General features: G+C 33.6%; 1 protein-coding gene across 1 annotated transcript in view; it reads left to right on the top strand.

The window, feature by feature from the left end:
- The first annotated feature begins 1,933 nt into the window (after positions 1–1,933).
- The window catches only part of LOC133639812 (glutamyl-tRNA(Gln) amidotransferase subunit B, mitochondrial-like), a 137,890-nt gene continuing 132,996 nt past the window's right edge, over positions 1,934–6,827 (top strand). Inside the window, 1 exon segment of the mRNA XM_062033429.1 lies at positions 1,934–2,120. The gene's annotated coding sequence lies outside the window, so the exon portion shown is untranslated.

Below are 6,827 nucleotides of genomic sequence, written 5' to 3'. Positions count from 1 at the left end.
CTCTCACACTATTATGTTAGATCCACTATGGACTGGACTCTCACACTATTATGTTAGATCCACTATGGACTGGACTCTCACAATATAATGTTAGATCCACTATGGACTGGACTCTCACAATATAATGTTAGATCCACTATGGACTGGACTCTCACACTATTATGTTAGATCCACTATGGACTGGACTCTCACACTATTATGTTAGATCCACTATGGACTGGACTCTCACAATATTATGTTAGATCCACTATGGACTGGACTCTCACACTATTATGTTAGATCCACTATGGACTGGACTTTCACACTATTATGTTAGATCCACTATGGACTGGACTCTCACACTATTATGTTAGATCCACTATGGACTGGACTCTCACACTATTATGTTAGATCCACTATGGACTGGACTCTCACACTATTATGTTAGATCCACTATGGACTGGACTCTCACAATATAATGTTAGATCCACTATGGACTGGACTCTCACAATATAATGTTAGATCCACTATGGACTGGACTCTCACACTATTATGTTAGATCCACTATGGACTGGACTCTCACACTATTATGTTAGATCCACTATGGACTGGACTCTCACAATATTATGTTAGATCCACTCGACGTCCATTGCACCGGTCGCCAGTGGGGGGGGTCCCCACATCTGCGGTCCCCTCCAAGGTTTCTCATTGTCATCCCATTGGGTTGAGTTTTTCCTTGCCCTGATGTGGGATCTGAGCCGAGGATGTCGTTGTGGCTTGTGCAGCCCTTTGTCTACCTGTCAACTGTCAGTTTAGCATCTTTGTTTTCTACCTGTCAACTGTCAGTTTAGCATCTTTGTTTTCTACCTGTCAACTGTCAGTTTAGCATCTTTGTTTTCTACCTGTCAACTGTCAGTTTAGCATCTTTGTTTTCTACCTGTCAACTGTCAGTTTAGCATCTTTGTTTTCCACCTGTCAACTGTCAGTTTAGCATCTTTGTTTTCTACCTGTCAACTGTCAGTTTAGCATCTTTGTTTTCTACCTGTCAACTGTCAGTTTAGCATCTTTGTTTTCTACCTGTCAACTGTCAGTTTAGCATCTTTGTTTTCTACCTGTCAACTGTCAGTTTAGCATCTTTGTTTTCTACCTGTCAACTGTCAGTTTAGCATCTTTGTTTTCTACCTGTCAACTGTCAGTTTAGCATCTTTGTTTTCTACCTGTCAACTGTCAGTTTAGCATCTTTGTTTTCTACCTGTCAACTGTCAGTTTAGCATCTTTGTTTTCTACCTGTCAACTGTCAGTTTAGCATCTTTGTTTTCTACCTGTCAACTGTCAGTTTAGCATCTTTGTTTTCTACCTGTCAACTGTCAGTTTTGCATCTTTGTTTTCTACCTGTCAACTGTCAGTTTAGCATCTTTGTTTTCTACCTGTCAACTGTCAGTTTAGCATCTTTGTTTTCTACCTGTCAACTGTCAGTTTAGCATCTTTGTTTTCTACCTGTCAACTGTCAGTTTAGCATCTTTGTTTTCTACCTGTCAACTGTCAGTTTAGCATCTTTGTTTTCTACCTGTCAACTGTCAGTTTAGGCATCTTTGTTTTCTCACCATGTCAACTGGTCAGTTTAGCATCTTTGTTTTCTACCTGTCAACTGTCAGTTTAGCTACTCGCCTGTCTCCTCATGCTCCACTGTCAAGGATGCGCCCATCTTGTTTTACTACTGACAACTGTAGTATAGGCTACTCGCCGGCTATCATTCACACTTCAAGATGGTCGGCCCAGTCACAGCAGCCAATGCTGCGTCGACTTATATGATGTCTATGCCTCCCCTCACTAAACCAGTGTTTGACGAATTAAAAACGAGACTAAAAGTTGTCCAATCATATTTACCAGCGTCATATACATGGGTGGGACATCTTCAGAATATATCCAATCATAGTTCGTGAATAGCGCACAATCTGACAGAGGGCGGGAGTTAGCGACGGCGGAGAGCCAATCAGATGCTTCTCCTTCTGAGACGAGGAAGTTGAAATTAAAGGTGTACCCCCAGCGCCAAAACTAGCAGGTGTGTGTTTAACGTGGTCATAAGTGAACACCTGGGATCATAAAGTCACATTTGACGCCATCATGACATCGACACAACTGTAAGTTAAAGCTGTGTGTGTGTGTGCTACTTCTGTCAGTTGCCATTCTTGTTGAAACGCTGATGAAAACAAATAAGTAAGCTAACATTATTTGCCTACATTTTTAAATTATTTTTGATTCTATAAACCTTTATTTATAAATTGCAACATTTACAAACAATTGAGTAATAATAATAATCAAAATAAGTACAAAAACAGTATAAAAACAGTACAAAACAGCGCCAGGGTGTTGTAAACTCAATAAAGTAACTAAAATAGAAATTGCAATATATACACACACACACACACATATATATATATATATATATATATATATATATATATATATATATATATATATATATATATATATATATATATATATATATATATATATATATATATATATTTGCAGCCCGGAGCTAATTGTTTATTGGCCCGCCACACAGTCTGCAAAAATTGCAAAATTGATAGTATTGCAAAAAATAAAAAATAAACATTTAGAAAAGTGGAATAAGGTGAAATCTAACGAGGAAAAAGTTACAATGTTGACACAAATCTGCCATGCAGGCAGTTTTTTTTTTCTTTTGTCTTTCTTTTTTCTTTTTTTTTTTGCCATTGTTAAAAAAAAAAAAGACAAAACATCTATGTTATAATGAATTATTGACCTATTCATTGCTCTAATTACTTCAAAAATGTCACTTTAAAATGTTTTATGTGGAAAAAATATTGCATATGTTGTGTGGTTGCCATATAAAAACATCAACGTTTTCTTTGACAAAAGAGCATAAAACAAACAAAATAATAGTTCAAACGTAAAATGGACAGATATGTCTGAGGTTGATTCTCGTTAACTTAAGTGTTGAAAGTAAAAAGAAAACTAATAAAAATGTATCACTTTAAGAGTGGGGACCTTTTGGATCCCAAATATATTTAGTTGGATTTTATTTAACTTTTCACTGTGATTACTCAAACATATTAAAGAATTAAAATCAATGGTGTACTGCAGTTTTTTTTTCTTTTGTCCTTCTTTTTTTTTTTTTTTGCCATTGTTAAAAAAAAAAACACAAAAAATCTATGTTATAATGAATTATTGACCTATTCATGGCTCTAATTACTTCAAAAATGTCACTTTAAAATGTTTTATGTGGAAAAAATATTGCATACGTTGTGTGGTTGCCATATAATAACATCAACGTTTTCTTTGACAAAAGAGCATAAAACAAACAAAATTATAGTTCAAACGTAAAATCGACAGATATATCTGAGGTTGATCTCGTAACTTAAGTGTTGAAAGTTAAAAAAAAACTAATAAAAATGTATCACTTTAAGAGTGGGGCACCTTTTGGATCCAAATATAATTAGTTGGATTTATTTAACTTTTCACTGTGATTACTCAAAAATATTAAAGAATTAAAATCAATGGTGTACTGCATTATTGATCTTTTAGGGCTCTAAGTACTAAATATTTCAGTTTTACTATAAAAAACAAAGTTGTCTGACAGAAAAGGCATAAAACCTTTTTTTTTTAACTTTATATCAACCTGAAGTTGATAGAGATTTACTGTAAGAGTTAAATAAAAAACTAATAAGTTGACTTATTTTTAACATTTTAATGACAGACCCTTCATGGTCTCCGGGATCCCTGAAGGTAAAAAAAAAAAAATCCATATATTTTGTTATGGTTTGAAAATGAAAAATATCAAAATGGCCCCCGCATGCTTTATTTTTCCGTGTGCGGCCCCTCAGTGGAAAAAGTTTGGACGCCCCCGATATATAACAAAGTGTTATATATTATTATTATTTGGCTAAATGTGAACGTCCTCACGCTGCAAGTGACTGCATGATCCCTGCTCAGAGAATACATCATGAAATCAATATCATTTCAATGTTGCCTGTTAGTTGCTACAGTAAAACACAACTGGAAACAACATTACTATGTCTAGAGCAGGGATCACCAACGCGGTGCCCGCGGGCACCAGGTAGCCCGTAAGGACCAGATGAGTAGCCGCTGGCCTGTTCTAAAAATAGCTCAAATAGCAGCACTTACCTGTGAGCTGCCTCTATTTTTTAATTGTATTTATTTACTAGCAAGCTGGTCTCGCTTTGCTGACATTTTTAATTCTAAGAGAGACAAAACTCAAATAGAATTTGAAAATCCAAGAAATATTTAAAGACTTGGTCTTCACTTGTTAAATAAATTCATTAATTTTTTTTTACTTTGCTTCTTATAACTTTCAGAAAGACAATTTAGAGAAAAAATACAACCTTAAAAATGATTTTAGGATTTTTAAACACGTATACCTTTTTACCTTTTAAATTCCTTCCTCTTCTTTCCTGACAATTTAAATCAATGTTCAAGTAAAAAAAATTTTTTTATTGTAAATAATAAATACATTTTAATTAATTCTTCATTTTAGCTTCTGTTTTTTCGATGAAGAATATTTGTGAAATATTTCTTCAAACTTATTGTGATTAAAATTCAAAAAAATTATTCTGGTAAATCTACAAAATCTGTAGAGTCAAATTTAAATCTTATTTCAAAGTCTTTTGAATTTCTTTTAAAAATTTTGTTCTGGAAAATCTAGAAGAAATAATGATTTGTCTTTGTTAGAAACATAACTTGGTCCAATTTGTTATATATTCTAACAAAGTGCAGATTGGATTTTAACCTATTTAAAACATGTCATCAACATTCTAAAATGTATCTTAATCAGGAAAAATTACTAATGATGTTCCATAAATCCTTTTAAAAAAAATTCAAAAAGATTCAAATTAGCTAGTTTTTCTCTTCTTTTTTTCGGTTGAATTTTGAATTTTAAAGAGTCGAAATTGAAGGTAAACTATGTTTCAAAATTTAATTGTCTTTTTTTTCGTGTTTTCTCCTCTTTTAAACCGTTCAATTAAGTGTAAATATCATTAATTATTAATAATAACATAGAGTTAAAGGTAAATTGAGCAAATTGGCTATTTCTGGCAATTTATTTAAGTGTGTATCAAACTGGTAGCCCTTCGCATTAATCACTACCCAAGAAGTAGCTTTTGGTTTCAAACAGGTTGGTGACCCCTGGTCTAGACTCTAGTAATGTCATAGTAATGTCTAGGGCAGACCTGGGCTAAATACGGCCCGCGGGCCACATGCGGCCCATTAAGATTTTCAATCCGGCCCGCCGGACGTTTTACATCATTTTTTTTAGACATATAACATCAAAACTAGCCGCCATTATGATGTGCAGTGCTGTTTTTAAATGACCGTAAGTCTTCAACTTAAGAAAGTATATCAATGCTTGAAATCTGCACTTTTAGGTGTTATAGGAGTTATTACGGTAATCTAGGTCACAGCAGCTCAGACCAGGAACAAAGCATAGTGGGCGGGGCTTGTTTTCAGAGCAGCCAGCCCAAAACGCGTAAGTGTGCAGAAACAGATGCGGAAACACATTTTTACAAAAATGTCTGCGTAAAAGTGATATGTCATATTGTAGGTGTTTATTACCATTTGCATTAATATTTTGCTGTTTGTTACATTCATGTTGTGTTTTGCTTGATTGTAAAAGATACACAACTATGGAGGAGCTGGTCTGTCGTTCATATGTTGTTATATCAGTGTTTTATCGTTCGTAGTTAATATTGTGAATCCCACTGTCTTTATTTTCATGTACATTTTGGGTGTCCCATTCAGTAAAAATTCCATTCCATTTTTTTGAGGTGCTCTGTCATAACTTTTTTAGAATTCCATAGGATATCAGTGTTTCCCATAAACTGCCAAGATACCTGTGGCGGTGGGGGCGTGACTATGGGTGTGGTCACCATGACATCATCGAGTAACTTGCATAATTTACTACAATGATGTGATTTTCTCTAAAAAGGCTCAAAAAATGTATACTTATTAATTAATAATAACAGTTTTGTTTTAAACGTCCATCCAGCCATCCATTTTACAATATAATTACAACACTTTATGTACATATTTATATACAGATTTGAACAATAAGTTATTCACTGAACTATATTTATTAATTGTGGTTCTTACAAAAAATATAACTTATAAAATATAAAAGCTAAAATGTCTCTTAAAGCTCTGCCCCTTTAATTAGTGCATACTAAATAATTTAACTTTAGCCTACTACTACAACCATATTATTTACCAGCAACATAAAGTGAATACAGAGGCAGAGGTGTCCTGCCACAGTCAGTAACAAATAAACAGAAAACAGTAGTGGTGGTAGATAGACACAGAGCTTCATCAAACATCTGATCCACTGAACAAAGAGCTCCAAAAATCTTGTACTGTTCCCGACGCATGTGTCAGATGCGGAAGCAAATTTTTACAACAAAATTCTGAATAAAAGTGATAATATATCATATTGTAGGTGTTTATTACCCTTTGCATTCATATTTTGCTGTTTGTTATATTTTTGTTGGGTTTTGCTTGATTGTAAAAGATACATAACTATCGAGAAGCTGGTCTGTACGGAGCCCCTAAAGGGACATGGGGGAAAAAAAATGTTTATAATTTTTTAAAATTTTTTAAAACATTTTTTAGACATGTATCATTTTTTTTTTTTTATAACTTTATAAAAAGTTTCTCGTGCGCACAAGATAGTTTCTCGTCGAGAAACTTTTTAGAAAGTTATTTAAAAAAAAGACATGTATTTTAGACATGTATCTCACGAGATACATGTCTAAAAAAAAAAAAGGAAATAAAACAAATTTTAAAAATAAAAATAA

This window comes from Entelurus aequoreus, linkage group LG22 (assembly GCF_033978785.1).
Source record: "Entelurus aequoreus isolate RoL-2023_Sb linkage group LG22, RoL_Eaeq_v1.1, whole genome shotgun sequence".
NCBI classification, from domain to species: domain Eukaryota; kingdom Metazoa; phylum Chordata; class Actinopteri; order Syngnathiformes; family Syngnathidae; genus Entelurus; species Entelurus aequoreus.
The sequence above is the reverse complement of the archived record's forward strand: the minus strand, read 5'-3'. Positions and strand labels throughout refer to the sequence as shown.